The 15009-nt window shown below is 44.1% G+C and overlaps 1 long non-coding RNA gene across 1 annotated transcript; it reads right to left on the bottom strand.

Moving 5' to 3' along the window:
• Positions 1-6689: 6689 nt before the first annotated feature.
• LOC135901691 (uncharacterized) lies at positions 6690-14781 on the bottom strand. The gene is made up of 4 exons (XR_010564225.2): positions 14365-14781; positions 13268-13372; positions 10408-10543; positions 6690-6799 (listed from the first exon to the last, which is right to left on the bottom strand). It is a non-coding gene; the product is annotated as an uncharacterized lncRNA (long non-coding RNA).
• Between the last annotated feature and the right edge of the window lie 228 nt (positions 14782-15009).

Here is a 15009-nt window from a genome sequence, read left to right as displayed (position 1 = left end):
CGGTGCTCCGCGCCAATCACTCACTGACCGTGGCCGCATGTTTTTGTCGGCAGTCGTCGAGGAAATCCTCCGCTCCTGCTCGACGAAGCACAAGTTCAGCATGTCCCACCACCCAAGACCAACGGCCTCACGAAGCGCCTCAACCGGACCATCACCGACATGCTTTCGAAGTACGTCGCGACCGACCACCACGACTGGGATCTTCACTTGCCATATGTGACGTTCGCGTATAATTCATCGCGTCACGACACCGCTGGCTATTCACCATTCTATCTCCTATATGGCCGAGAACCCGCGTTGCCCTTAAACACTTTGTTGCCCTCGGCCAAGCGTACAGCCTCTAAATACGCCCGCGACGCGATCGCACACGCCGACCATGCGAGCCAGCTTGCCATCACCCATCTCGAGGCTTCACAGGAGCATCAGAGACGCCTCTATGATTGCCATCATCGAGACGTGCACTTTACTCCGGGTTCTCTGGTGCTTCTCTGGTCACCCATTCGACGTGTGGGCATTTCCGAAAAGCTGCTGTCGCTCTACACTGGCCCATACCGTGTGGTGCGACAAGTGACCGATGTCACGTATGAAGTCATCCCCGCCGACCTCTCAGCGTCATCGTCAGCTGCAAGTGACATCGTTCACGTGGTGAGACTAAAGCCACACCACACACCTTTCACCGCGGATGTGTAGATTAAGCACCGGGATGGTGCTTCTACTGCCGGGGGTGATGCTACGGAACAGCGGCCACAGTGTGGCCGCAGTGAGGAGGAGGAAGACGACGTGGGCCCGCTTGATATAGCGTCGCCATTTTGGCCTTGCGTTAGCGTCCCTGTAAATAAAGTGTATATAGCATTAAGCTTCAGCTACACGTAACAATATTATACGTAATAATATAATCACGTATACCATTATGCGATCTTATAATTGTGTAGCAGACACTCCACAGGGTGCTTCTTTCCAAGCGAAGCTTGTATTGGCTCACAAGTTTCGATAGCGATGTAGATACGAAAAAAGACAGTTGCTCCCTATGAAGAGCAGCTGTGGGAAAGGGCGGTTTGATGAGTTGACAGTTGCACTGGCGTGGGAGCGTGAATCATTAGCAAAGATTACAGCTGCACAGGCGCGCGTTCACGCTACGCACGCAACCAATGAGAGCCATTTCACTTCTGCTGGGAGGTAAGGTCAGGAAAGGGTTTCGTGCGAGCTGCGTCGGCTTCGTTTCGGTTCAGTTCAGTCTCTTAAAGTAGATGGGACTGCCATGGGTTGTAAATTCTCCCGAGGAAGGGGCAGCCTTCTATGGGTGGCGGCGAGAACTCTCCTGTGAAAGGGCTCGCCGTCGGCGAGCCTATCCAGCTATTAAGGGTCAAATATAGTCAGACGTATCGTGAGAGCGCAAACGTCATGTCACGTTGGGTCTATAGTTCGACCAATGGTTCGACGCACTGGCGCAGCCAACGTAACCGGACGCTCCCAACGTACTCCAAAGCTCCCGGCAAGGAGCCACGTTCATCCGCTCTCCAATAACGTCGGACTATAAACGCGCCTTTAGAGCGACCCGAACCCTGAAAAACCGACACCATTGAGAAAAAAATTGGCTGGGGCTTAGCTAAGGTTAAGCCTGCATATCTCGAAGCGAAAAGGTACGGTGATGGTTACGGTTTAGCTTATGGTTATGCTTTATGATTTAGCCTATGCTTATGCTTACTGTTTAACTTATGGATATGCTTATGGTTTAAGTTATGGATATGCTTGCGGTTTAGCTTATGGTTATGCTTTATGATTTAGCCTATGGTTATGCTTACGTTTCATTTATGGACATGCTTTGGTTAGCTAATGGTTATGCTATACGTGTGCCTTGTGTAGTTATGTAAATTGCATATGAATGATATATACCATAAGTTATGCAGGATTATTAAACTTCTTTATTCATCATTGTTGGGCACATTGTCCTGTGATTTCGGTACAGCCATAAACACAGCTATCTGTATCGGTAGTATCACTCTCCTCTCCTTCCATGTTCAATGCGCCCGCCTATTCTCCCCTAAAACACGCGCTTGCGGCGAACGTCAAACAATGACGCATAGCGCGTGGCCGTGGCCACCTGCGCCGACTCCGAACACGCTTACGGAGCCAATGCCGACATACGCCGGCTCGCGCGAAGCGCGGTGTTGACTAGCGTAATGAAGCTTTTCGCTTCAAATATGCCGAGCTGAGAGAGCGGCAGGCCGAATCAATTCGGCACCATTACCTGGGGGTTACTTAACCGTGACAATGGTCAAGGGCACGCAGGGCAAGCTTCGCTTGCCCCCATTTTCCCTACGGGGAAGGGATAGTCATTTTTTCCCTAATACGTTGCGCACTCATATACAATCATTCTGCACTTATACAAAATTTGTATCGTAGTCACTGCAAATCACATTTCTCCATTCCTATTCTGTTCGTATTGTTGTGCATGTCTGCTGTAAGTGTGGTTTCATGTTTGTAAACCCAACAACGCACTCGAAGTGGAAAGGACGTGTTGCAGCCCGACCTGCTTAGTTTACCAAGGTGTCTCCGTGATATTAATTTTGATATTGGTAAAGGCAACCAAGCACCAGAAGTCTCAGCCTTTAGGGACGAAGCACTCTTTATTAGACACAACACTCTTATGCTAATATCCGCATACTTACCGTTAATGTGTTCTGCCTTTATTAGTATGGTCTACTTAACAGTGTGTATCTTGTATGCATGACTTTAAGAGAAAACGTAAACTTAAGAGGAAGCTTTAGGTCGGGCCCAAGTCCAACGCGGCCTATTCAAATACATGTAAAACGCACAGCGCCTTTTCTGAGATAACCACTTGCTCGACTTTAATAAAATTTGTTGCATTTGAGAAAGAAAGGCAAATTCTAGTGACTGTGAGAAGCGAAATTTCGATTTAAGGCCTGAATTTCGTTAAAATAATTTTCAAAAGTTCAAAAGTTCAAAAAATATAGAAGCACGAAGTTTACTAATATTTAGCTCTGCATCAAGAAAAGACATCGCGGTCTTCTAAGCGGCGTCCATTACACCATTCAAAAGCGGACACATTCATTAGGTCAATTGATAACTTACGTGAATTCATTACGTTGCGTGCGAGGGATCTGCAAAGGCTGTATTTCCACATTACTACATTTCTGAAATGACTGTGTAACATATTCATTTTGTCCGATTCAGATATACTATTATAGATGCAATTACCATAAGTGTGATATCATTTACCGTTGCTGAGTTACAGAGTTGTAAACTTAATAGTTTCCTTTCCTGGAAATTTGCAACATTGCCAATTGTTTTAATGAATTGATGACTTAAATACAAAATTACAAAACAACAGTCACTAGATATAAAGTATTCCTTTAAAATGCAACAAACCTCGTCAAATTTGGCGCAGTGGTTGCACAGAAAAACGAATTCTTCGTTTACATGTATGTAGATAGAAGCACCTGAGGTAAAGCTTCCTCTTAAGCTAAAGATTACCAGTTATCATTAATAGAACGCTCTTTTGAGCAGTGCAGCAGCCCTAAACAGGCATTTTCATTGTCAACATACACGCGCAATCTGTGAAATTTATACAGGATGCAAGCGTTGATACAATATTTGCTTGACGTTGTCTCGCCCATGGCTACGCTGGAACAACGCCAGCGCCACATAGCCGTCGTGTCTCGCCAGTGCGTCTGAAATGGGAGGTCGCGGGAGGGGGGAGGCGGGGTATGTTCGTCAGCTACCCGCGAAGCAAATAGGATTTAGGATTCGTTGAGCACGACTTAGTTATCCCCTTCAACCTATTCATCTTTCCCTCCTTGAGGCACCAGGTATTTATATAAAAAACGTAATGGGTTCCAGCTCGACGCGTTTCAGCATAAGCGACATCAGGTCGCCTCCAGCCTTCATTGGTCTTCATCTGCGACACCTTGCCCAGGGTACCCGCAACATTTTCTTTCGCATTTCTTCCAGTTTTACCGTAGCAGCTGGGATTTGATGGAGGCATTCCGCAGACTTAAATTTCAAAGAAATACGTCACTGTCAGGCAAGCTTCAACACAGGACAGCAAACTTATTGTGTCAGATGATAAATTTGAGGGTGGAGTTTGACACCCATCAGCACTGTCTCGTTGCCGTCTCCCAAAACGTTTTCCCGTGTCGGCGTCCCAAGCGAAATAATCTGCGGACGTCAGTCTCGGTTTACGGCTGCCCTAATGAAGAAATTTATGATGCTCACATCGCTTAAACAGTTGCCGATTATGCCTTATCACACCATCATTAATGGGTTGGTTTAGATATTTAACGGTAGATTGAAGGTCACGATTGGCTGCACGTGTCAGGAGTGCCCAAGATGATTGCATCGTTACTTGACTCCATTATTGCTCGCATACCGAGATGTACCTCAAAGCAGCAACATCTCCTAACCATTTAAATTGCATCACAGTCACCGTGGGCGTGGCCCAGTGGCAATTTAAAAGGACTTATGGACGAACGCTTGCGTAGATACAGACAGAAAATCGATGTTCGAATATTTTTGTACCTTCATCAGCGACTCGAGAATATAGCGGCGATTGCCAACACAAGAACTCTTTGAAACTACAATAAGCAAAAAGAAAAAAAGGAATCCTAGTATGACAAGAAAGGCAGAAAGCAAGATTTGGCGCTCGGGGACGAAGTTGTTGCTGTTACCAGCAAAATCTAACGAACATGTCACTCAGCACGGCATTTTCAGGTTGTGATACAGTGAACTACGTTGTTAACTTCAGTCAAAAAACATACATTGTTCGATATCAACATACTTAAAAAAATGCGAGTGATGACCACTAAATAAGCCCACGGACAAAGTGTCAGCTACTGCCCTTGCAGTTGCCATTGACATCTCGAAGCGTTAATGATTACGTCTGTTTGATTAGGACTTCGGTTTGTTCATGAGGGACCGTTCTGCATGTGCGTTAATAGGAATTTGCGCATGAGTGACGTGAAAGGTGAAAGAAACACAGGTGCTCTTCCCCTCTCACCTAAAATATGGCAACAGTTGGACAATACCTTGCATTAGATTCTGTCCTTATTACCAGCCACTGCTAAATCTAAAAAAAAAACCTACTGCTTGATGATACGGTGTCAGAATATATTATCATGATGATTGTGAATAAAGTGACCGCTTGTGAAGTTTTCTCCGGCAGTGCACTCTTTCGTTTATTTTTAAACATATATTGTAGAGGCATGGTGACACTTTTATAAAAAAAAAAGTTAAAATTGAGTGAGTGCACTCAGCGCGCCGTTTCTGGCAAAGAGTTTTAGGGAGAGGCGGAAAAGTAAGAAAGTGATCAGTGAGCAGCACTTACTTTGTGGGAAAGCAAAGAAGTAAATAAAACAACACGAAAAGGAAGCTCGCACACTCAACAGCGTTGAGCGCCACGACACGGATAACGTGTCTGTGTGCCTTCCTTCCCTGGGCATGTGGACTACAACATGCAAGTGCGCTATTTGTCCTCTCCTATTCGCGATCACGGCGTTGTCATGTGTGCATTGCGAACATGGTCAGTGGCTTCATAATGAATGGCAACATATCAAGGCGGTTTGTTTTATACTTTATTTCTCGAGTTGCAACGTCCCGATATAATCGGTACACTTCACCATCTTTGAAATCTACTGTTCTGGAGTTTCTTCATTCAAAGCAACACTGAGACACCGTAGTCTAGGGCTCAGGATTAAATTCTACATCGGGTTTGTAAACATGCATCGAAAGCGTGATAACCGAAATCTTTTTTTCAAGTCACAAGCAATGGTAGGTAACTGCTATGGCTACCCTACTAGAAAATCCTATTTGTTTTCAAACGGGTTTCATCAAATAGGGTTATGGAACGGGACCCCGTTTGATCCTGTTCAGTCCTGACCCGTTTAAATCCCGTTTGTTCCTGTTTAAACCTGACCCGTTTAAATCCTGTTTAAACTTGACCCGTTTAAATCCTGTTTAATCCTGACCCGTTTAAATCCTGTTTAATCCTGACCCGTTTAATCCCGTTTAATCCTGACCCGTTTAATCCCGTCCTATCTAACCCAGACCTGTTTGCCCCTGTTCAGACCTATTTTTTGCTACATTCATACCAGGTCCTTTCAGAATGGATTGATGTTGCTTAATATAATTTACTCTTTACACCTATTTTGTACACTTGTGTATTTGCGATCAGCATTGAAGAAAAGTAGATCTGCATTAGGTTCGCAACAAGAACGCCACTTTCATATGTAGGTTTGCCTGGTACATTGCTTGATACGAAGATGAACACAATTTTCGGCATAAATTGATTAGCACTACCAACACCGATGTGATAAATCATGAACAAGTTTTGTATGACCCACGAGTACGTTCTCTATGTATGACCTACAAGAAAATGCACCCTGAAGAAGACTGTACCTCATTTTCATATTTACTACAAGTATGCAAATGTAATTCTTGCAAGTTTAGTATATGTTTGATTACTTGTACTCGTCTTAATGCAGTGCTTTTTGCTGTAATGGTTTGTTCACAAATCCACAGTATAGCGTAATTTTGGGGTGAAAAATGTCAGGCAATGTATTGGCATGTACTTGTAAGTGAAAAAGACAAGTATACTTTACGTAGGTATTTCTGTACACCCACTTGAGCTTTCATTAAGCCTGAAGTCCTCCGGCTTAAATAAAAGCATGTCATAAATGTCCCAAGCACTGTTTATTGGACCTTCTAACGGTATTTCGATGCATCCAGTCTGCCGAGAGAAGACCGCTGGAGTGGGTTGCTTGGGTGAGAGCGAGCAGGCCACCTGAAAAAGTAAAGCCAATAATTTATCTTGACTCATGCAACAGGTTAGCACATAGGCAAATTCGCCTATGTTTTCACAGATAAGAAAGGTTCAGCATTCCGGTCATAGAAGATAATGAATAAATCTTATTGAAAAATATGTGGTTTCATGCACTGCCTATGTTTCAAGGGAACATGGATTACTGTGGGAGAATAAGCTGTCATAATTAGCAGGCGATTGAAGCAAGTCTTATAGGAAAAAGATGGACACATCGTTTGATTAACAATAATTACTAGTATTGAAGCAACAGAATACAAACATGAAATACCTTTAAAAACAACACCGACAGGTTGAGATAATAAATTATTCAGAAACTAAACCCTTCTGCCAGCAAAATACCGTAGTGTACTGGCTTTGACATTGCGCTGCTCAGGCAGAGGGCACGGGATTGAATCCCGGCCACAATGGCGGCATTTAGATGGCAGGGAAATGCCAAAACCCCTATGTAGGGTCTATTGGGTACACGTTAAAGGAGACTAGGTATCCTGCCAACTTGAAGTTATAAAAACTGGGGTAAATTTCGAGATAAGCAAACTTACAAAAGTACAAGGCCCTGGCCATGCGAAGACCGTATAAAGCCTTTTAAGGTAGGTGCCAGCAGCCGCTAAATTTCTTGCAAAAGCCAAATATAGCAGAAGCGGTATTTTTCCGTAGATCACTTTTGCAAGGTATTTTACAATTTGACACCCTACATGTTGGGCATCTACGGGCAACAGCAATTCTGGCACAGATCATAGCAAACACTGTTGCACCTAGGTATACATAGACACATAGGTATAGGTACAGTCGCCGACTGATTTTCCGGACATGATTACTTGGTCTGCTTCACGGCACTGCCATTCTCCCCATGGACCATAATGTATAACAACTTCCGAATATTCGGACGCCTTGCAACCTCTCGTCTGATTTTTCAGACACTCCTTGAGCCAACTTGATCGAGAGCACCATGCACCGACTCTGACCGTTGCATGGTTCTACTTGCTGAACGCCATTTTAGAGCGCAGCTCTTTGGCGTCCGTTCCTGGGTTTCGCGTCGTCGTCGTCGTCGTCGGCGTCGGCGTTGTCGGCGTTGTCGTCGGCCTCGTAACCAGCTCGCCTCCGCCGCCGCGCTCCGCCGCCGCGCATGCGCCGCTGCTCCGCCGCCGCGCATGCGCGCTGTCGGCTCTCCGGGCGAGGGAGGATGATGGAAGGGAGGAGGAGAGACTGTGGAGGAGGGCTGGCTACACAAATGGCTCTTTGGCGTCCGTTCCTGGGTTTCGCGTTGTCGTCGGCCTCATAACCAGCTCCGCCCCCCTTTCATCCTCCCAGCGCTAGCAGCGACCGACTGATACCGCTTTCGTGAGTCCGCTACCGCACTCACGAAAGACGTCGTGCACTTCCTGCAACTCGCATTAACCGTCCATCGATCCACACCGATGTTAGTAGTGGGGGACTTTAATGTTGACATAAAGACAAACAGCAATTTCCTAACACTTATGCGGGAGAACATCCCGTTCCTCTCGCTCGTAACGCGTCCCACGGCTGTGACAACCTCGCGAGGCACTTGTATAGATCTCGTCTTTGAGAATCAAGCATTGGTGTACCAAGTCGAACATATATCAGTCTATTTCTCCGACCACAAAGCTTCCTTCATGACTGTCAAGAACTGTTAATGGAGTCTTTGTTAAAGGAATACGTGTGAAAAATAAAAAAAAATTCTGTGATAGCGCATACATGTGTTGCTCGATTTCTTTGCCTCAATCTATCGAAAAGGTGAAACAGCTTATTTGCTGCGCTCAAATTTCGCATTAGGAAGTAACGTAATCGTCGGTAATTTTTTTTTTGTTTTGAACGGAGCCTCCTTGGTGCCCCACGAAGTGGCGCTACTGCGAATCCCTGCTCATCATCATCGTTTCTGCCTGGTTTGTAGCTACAGCAGTTCTGGTCTCAGCTTAGTATGCGATGTCAAGACAATCCAGCAACTGATTTGTTTGTTTCTTCGTGCACGACGCTGCAAGTAGGCCAGGTTTTTTGTCTGTGCAACTGATGTCGGCGTGACGATGTTTGACGAAGCAAGATGGGCCAATTCATTTCACTAATATTTAGAATAGCTACCTGTAAGCACCACCTACCTTTCAACAACATTTGCAAAGCAAAAAACCTCATCCTGAAAATCTGCACATGAAGACATCGGTAGCATCATCAGCGTGGGGCCTCAAGATAATTCGGCAAGCCAAGAAATTACTGACAGCACGAGTGCAATCATGCCAACAGGAAATCAGTGGCTGAATAATGCACCTCCTACCACTTGGTAGACAGTGCATTTTCGCAAGGCCCTAACTACGGCAGATCATTGTTCAGGAGTTCCCGAATGCACAACTCTATGCCATTTTCACGCTGACTCTAGGGAAGCACCTCTGCACAGTTGCAAGAAAAAAAGCTAGATGCCCCAAGAGAAATGAGCCCACTCAAGCCATGGAAGTTATGTTTACCTTGTCTTCCTACAACTACTCTAAACCTAGGACTGCTGTTTTGCACAAGGGAACAAACGTCAACATTGGTGCCTCGCCCAACACAAGTGGTCTGCACCGTAGAAGGTGCCATCAGTCAGCCCACAGATTAGGCCCACACCAGTGCTGTCAGTGTGCTGTACAAATTGCAGAAGCACAGCCTACAAGCTTGTCTGCCTTAGTGTGATCGCAATAATGAACGAAAACCAACGAATCAAGTTTGTTTCGTGCTGAGAACAGTTGCCTCATGCTAGATTTTCCTACAATTCTTTCTAAGCACAGATAATGCGTGGTTTGTTGTGTAGGCATGTAAATAATGAAAAGGCCTGCATCACTATCTCTGAAAAAAATAATGTAAGAAAGCACGTACCAGTACACAGGTGCAGTGTCTATCACATACCATTTCATGCAGTAGAGGCTACATCGGATAAACCGGCCAATGTATAAATGACTGGCAGCGTGACCAAGCAAACTTGATGCGAGGGTCAGTTAGCAGTGGTAGTGCACTACTCTCGGTGCACATGCACCTATGTTTGAAAGCTGCTTGATCGTGACAAAATATAAAGACAAAAGCACTGGAGAGATATCTGAGGCTTTTCTTATATGTATAACGAGGAACCTAGCACTAGCTCCCCATACAGAGAATTACTAGACAGTGAGACTGCTTCTTATCATTGTAAAACAAGTGTCACACTCACCACGTGATGCGTCCTTTTCGTTTCTGTGCGAACAATATGTATTCAGATCTATTCTCCCCCTTTCACCTTTTGCACAATATTACTGTGCGAGCTATAATACTGAACTGTTAGTAGCACTCTGTCCTGTTGCCTCCTTTCTTTCCTTGTGAACTGTGTGCTAAATACGGCTTTTTTTGGTGAAAGAGTGCTACTTTAACGCATAAACTAGCGCCATGGCACTTTGCAATAAAGGACTGTTATAATTCTCTAAAAATATGTCCATGCAGAACAGTGTCAAAAGAACACCTTAAAGAAAGAACATGAGTGTATCTATCATAAAGACCAATCCTTGCCTTTTTTCCTTAACATAATTTTCAATACTGATATTGAAGTACAAGCTCACCATATTATATCACCTTGTCAATGAAGCAAGGCACAATGGCGCCCAACTGTCGCGGGACCAACTTGGATGTGGAGATCAGCGCAGATCAGCAACATAGCATGGTCTGCTTACACTTCTTCTCCAGGTCCAGCCATACCTATAGCAGTTATAAAACAACTGAGCTTAGAATCACAAGCGAAACAATACAAAAAGTGACACTGAACAAAGCAACTTTCGTTAGGCATAAATAGGATCGAAATGCTGACATTATGCACATAAGTAACTTCACTTTGAGCAACAAAGCATGCAATTTAAGAAAGATTATATGTATGAGCTATCTATGTGAGAAAGATTAATTGAACGCCCTCTATTTGCTATACCCCTCCCCTTATGCATGGATGTCTCCCTGACTGAGTGAGCTGGGCTGATCCCAGGTATAGTGTAATTAAAGGGTGTCACTTGGTGGGCCAATCCCGATACCATTGCATGACTTGTACAATAATTTTAATGTGTATTGTAATGCTGGCCATCCTGCAGGCATTGCAACATTACAGCACCCATAAGGCTAATGGTATTACCTGATAAGGTTAACTAATAAGTGTCCCCAGAAGCATAACTCGGCATGTATACTCGAAGGCCATTATTATAAGAGAAGCAATAGCAGAGGTGAAGCTTTATCCTGTGCCATATGCAAAATGGCCGAGCACGCCCAGCTTTTGGTTACATTCTCACTTGTGACCACTGCAACAGGCTGACTGACATGCGTAACCAGCAGTTTGTAGGACCACATTTTCATAGCCTGCAATTTTTTTTTACATCTGAAGAGATCAGCCTCAAGCTCCATGCTGCGCTGCACTCAAGAAGCATTATAAACTGGCAACATTTAAATGCTATGCTGCATGGTTTGTTGCATGCTTTAGGAATTTAGTTATTTATTATACACATAGCTCATAGGCTCCAGTTGGAGTATTGCATGAGGTGGCAAGAAAACAAATTCTGAACTAACCAGGAGAACGTTCAACAAAACAAGTCAGACCAAAGAAAGAAAAATAACATACTCTCATAATGGGACTATGTATCTGGCAGCTAGCTTATAAAAAAGGCAATTAGGAATGTTTTACTACTGGTAGCGCTTTAGGGGATGGAATGTAGAATTCCAAGCATCATACACTTTGAAGCCACCTTTTGTGGCTTTTTGTTTTGAAGTCCTATTCTCTGTAATATTATAGAAATGAGTACCCCCTCCCAAATAAAACAAAGAAAAGCATGTAATGCACAGTAATGTAACACAATAATGTAATGCACAACAGTGAATACTTAGAAAAATGTAATTAAGAACATGGAGTCTATGTGGGCACAGATGTTAGAAGTCTACATGAAAGCATAATAATAAAGGTGGGCAGAGCATTTATGCTTTTGTCGGGCAACCGGCAGCAAGACATACAGGTAAAAGGATATGCATGCCTCACAACACAGTCCCTAAAAATATGTCACAATACAGTGAGTAGGTATATCATGCTTATCTACAATAGCCCCTAATTATATTTACCTCAGAGGGGGCTACCTATGTAACTTGATCAAACTGAAGGTGGGCCAAATTCTAAATATACGATTCAAGTAGACAGAAAATGAACGTTATGAATATGGCATCTACAGCAAAAGTGTTGTACAATATCGTTGTACATTATGTCATACCTGCCAACCTGTGAACATAATATTTTGTAAAAATGCTGCACACACTAAATTCTTTGTTGGGGACATAGCACACATTATTTTAAAGCTTGCTCTCAGCACCCCCATTGTTGCATACACACACACATTATTAATAAAGGGAAAATCGCACATCCACCCACTCGTAGCAATTGCTACAAAAGAAACCCGTACGGATTCCTCCAAAGGAAAGCCTCACAGCTGAAAAAAAGAAACCGTCCAGGTCCGGGACTCAAACCCGGGACCGCCGTCTTTCCGGGACAGCCACTTTGCAATCTAAGATAACCAGGCGGCTAGCAGATGGCCGGGCGAATTTGTCGACAACATGAAGCAAAGGCAAGGGTCTGACGTAATAGTTCTGCGGAAACGCGCAAGGTGTAGAGAGGTAATTAATAAAGGGGAAAAAAATATTACGTCAAACCCTTGCCTTTGCTTCGTGTTGTCAACTAATTCGACTTCGCCCTGCCATGTGCTAGCCACCTGGTTATCTCAGATGGTAGAGTGGCTGCCTCGGAAAGGTGGTAGTCCCGGGTTCGAGTCCCGGACCAGGACGAATTTTTCTTCAACTGTGCGGCTTTCCTTTTGAGGAACACATATGGGTTTCCTTTGTAGCAAATGCTACGAGCGGGCGGATGTCTGATTTTCCCTTGAATAATTACTTCTCTCCACCTCGTGTGTTTGCGCAGAACTATTACATCACGCAGACATTATCAACCATTATTTAACTTGTCGTGCAGCACAAAAAGCAGCAGCGAACTTGAAACCAGTAACTGACAACTTTGTTTTTTTTTTTAGATTACAGAGCTTTCTCAGCGTGCTTGCTGCTGCCGCTTTACGCTGCTTCATGAATTTATCTGACCAAACTTCCCTAAAGCAAGTGCCCCTCTGATGCTCTTGTTAGAGATATTGCATCGCTAATAATAAACCAGTACAAGTACCATTACAATTAATTTTTTACATGCATTTTAACAATGTCATGCCCTTAATCTCTCAACAGCTTTAAAACATCTTAACCAACACAACTTCATTGTCTTTCTAAAGTGACATTGAAAAAATTGTAAAATGAGCCCACATTTGTAAACCCACGAAAAATTCAGGAGAGTTTCCAAACATGGATGATACGAACAAAATCTGTAGCTCGTGTAAGTGACAGCGACTGCTTTGCACACACCTTGTCACAGCATGCATATCAGGTACTTTGCCGTGCTGTTGAGGCTGCAGAAGTGCCGCAGGTGCATATGTGGAGGTGCCTCTGGTTCAAAAAATCTTGCCATCCCTAAACAATAATAAATGCTTAATTTATTGTAATCCCTGCTGAAACTGCAAACTTGTGATATAAAAAGATCACGTCATATTTTGAAAAAAGTCTCATACAACCAGTTACATGAAGCTGCAACTGGTTGTGCAAATATCTGACCGTAACATCACAGGCGGTTAAATAACACGTAAATCGAACTGTAGCAAACATGAATCTACTATGAAAAGGTTCACACAAACGTACAGCTGTATAACGTGAAATGTGAATTGTACTATCGAAAAATTCCTTAGGACATGAAAAGCGTTCCAAAACCTAATTTGTTTATGCGGCGCAACAAAGCACTGCTCCCAAAGGACGATGCGCTCAAAATTACAACAGACCACCTCTGTTTCTGGAGAGACAATACAGAAAAGAGAAAGATTTTTCGATTAAAAAGAAACATTGCTTTTGTAATTTCGGCTTCTCTGCAAGATCGGAACCCTTTACAAGTACACGAAAACACACAGGACACTAATACACGTCATCTGACGACACTCTATAAACAGAAGAATTTCCATACAAGCTGAAAATCTGGCCATGCGTCGACGAAGAAATCGGGTGCTATCTCGCGCAGCTGTTAGCTGTGAAGACGACACATCGACGTACTACTTCTGGAAATGCCTATACCATTTCTCAATGAAAAATTATGTACACAAACAGTAACTTTCTTTGCTTGAATTTTTGTGCCCATTTAGATCAAAGAACCACCCGCGCTAGCGTGCTTCATAGGTGAAAGTAAATAAACCACAGATAGAGCTGTTGGTAACATGAATACGTTTTAGGGCAATTTCCATGGAACTTTTTGCTAAATGTGCACTGCGACATGAAGAACAACCATTTGAAAAGCACATTTATAATTCTTGCTGCTTTACTCATTCGGATTCGGTTGTTGTACGGATCTTGCGATACGTACAAGAACGCACACTTCACGAACCATAGACAGGAAGAATGCGCGCAAGCGCCGGACTTACCTTTCTAGGCGTACTCGGAAAACGCTCCTTTTAGCGTCACAGGTGCCGCGGCATCGACTGCACCAACGGTCCTTCCGGCGCACACACTGTTGAATTGCGGATCAACTACAGGACGTAAGAGCACAATTTTCACCAAATTCTTCCGTACAGTGTGATACGATGCGAGAGTGCCAGAGGAGGAGATCCTTTTCGTGAGCCCGGAACAAAGAAAGTGGCGAAGGCTCATACCTTCGACATCGGCGCACCACACGAAGGATACTGCGGGCTACATTACGCGGTCCCAGGGGTTTTGTGATTCTCAATGAATACAAAATGCACCACAATTACTCTCGGCACAGCGTACACACAATTAAACAACTGCATCGGACGGCGTCAATGCAGCGCGCACTCACATGTAGCTAAGGCTGAAGACGGCAAAATAATATCACCTGTAACATTACCGGCGCTACCTGTGCTGCCATCTGTAGGCCGCCACCGAAAGCGACCGTGCTTTCGGTGATCTCATGGATGGTGACGGCGTTGTATTTCGATGTTATGCGAGTCGTACAGCGTCTTGTACGACGTGTTTCAGCAACGTTGCTTTTAATAGAAAGGACGGCAATGTGCGTATACGCCGTATAGACGTCTCACCCACTTGAATAACAC

The sequence above is a fragment of the Dermacentor albipictus genome, unplaced genomic scaffold, assembly GCF_038994185.2.
Source record: "Dermacentor albipictus isolate Rhodes 1998 colony unplaced genomic scaffold, USDA_Dalb.pri_finalv2 scaffold_16, whole genome shotgun sequence".
Lineage (NCBI taxonomy): Eukaryota > Metazoa > Arthropoda > Arachnida > Ixodida > Ixodidae > Dermacentor > Dermacentor albipictus.
The sequence above is the reverse complement of the archived record's forward strand: the minus strand, read 5'-3'. Positions and strand labels throughout refer to the sequence as shown.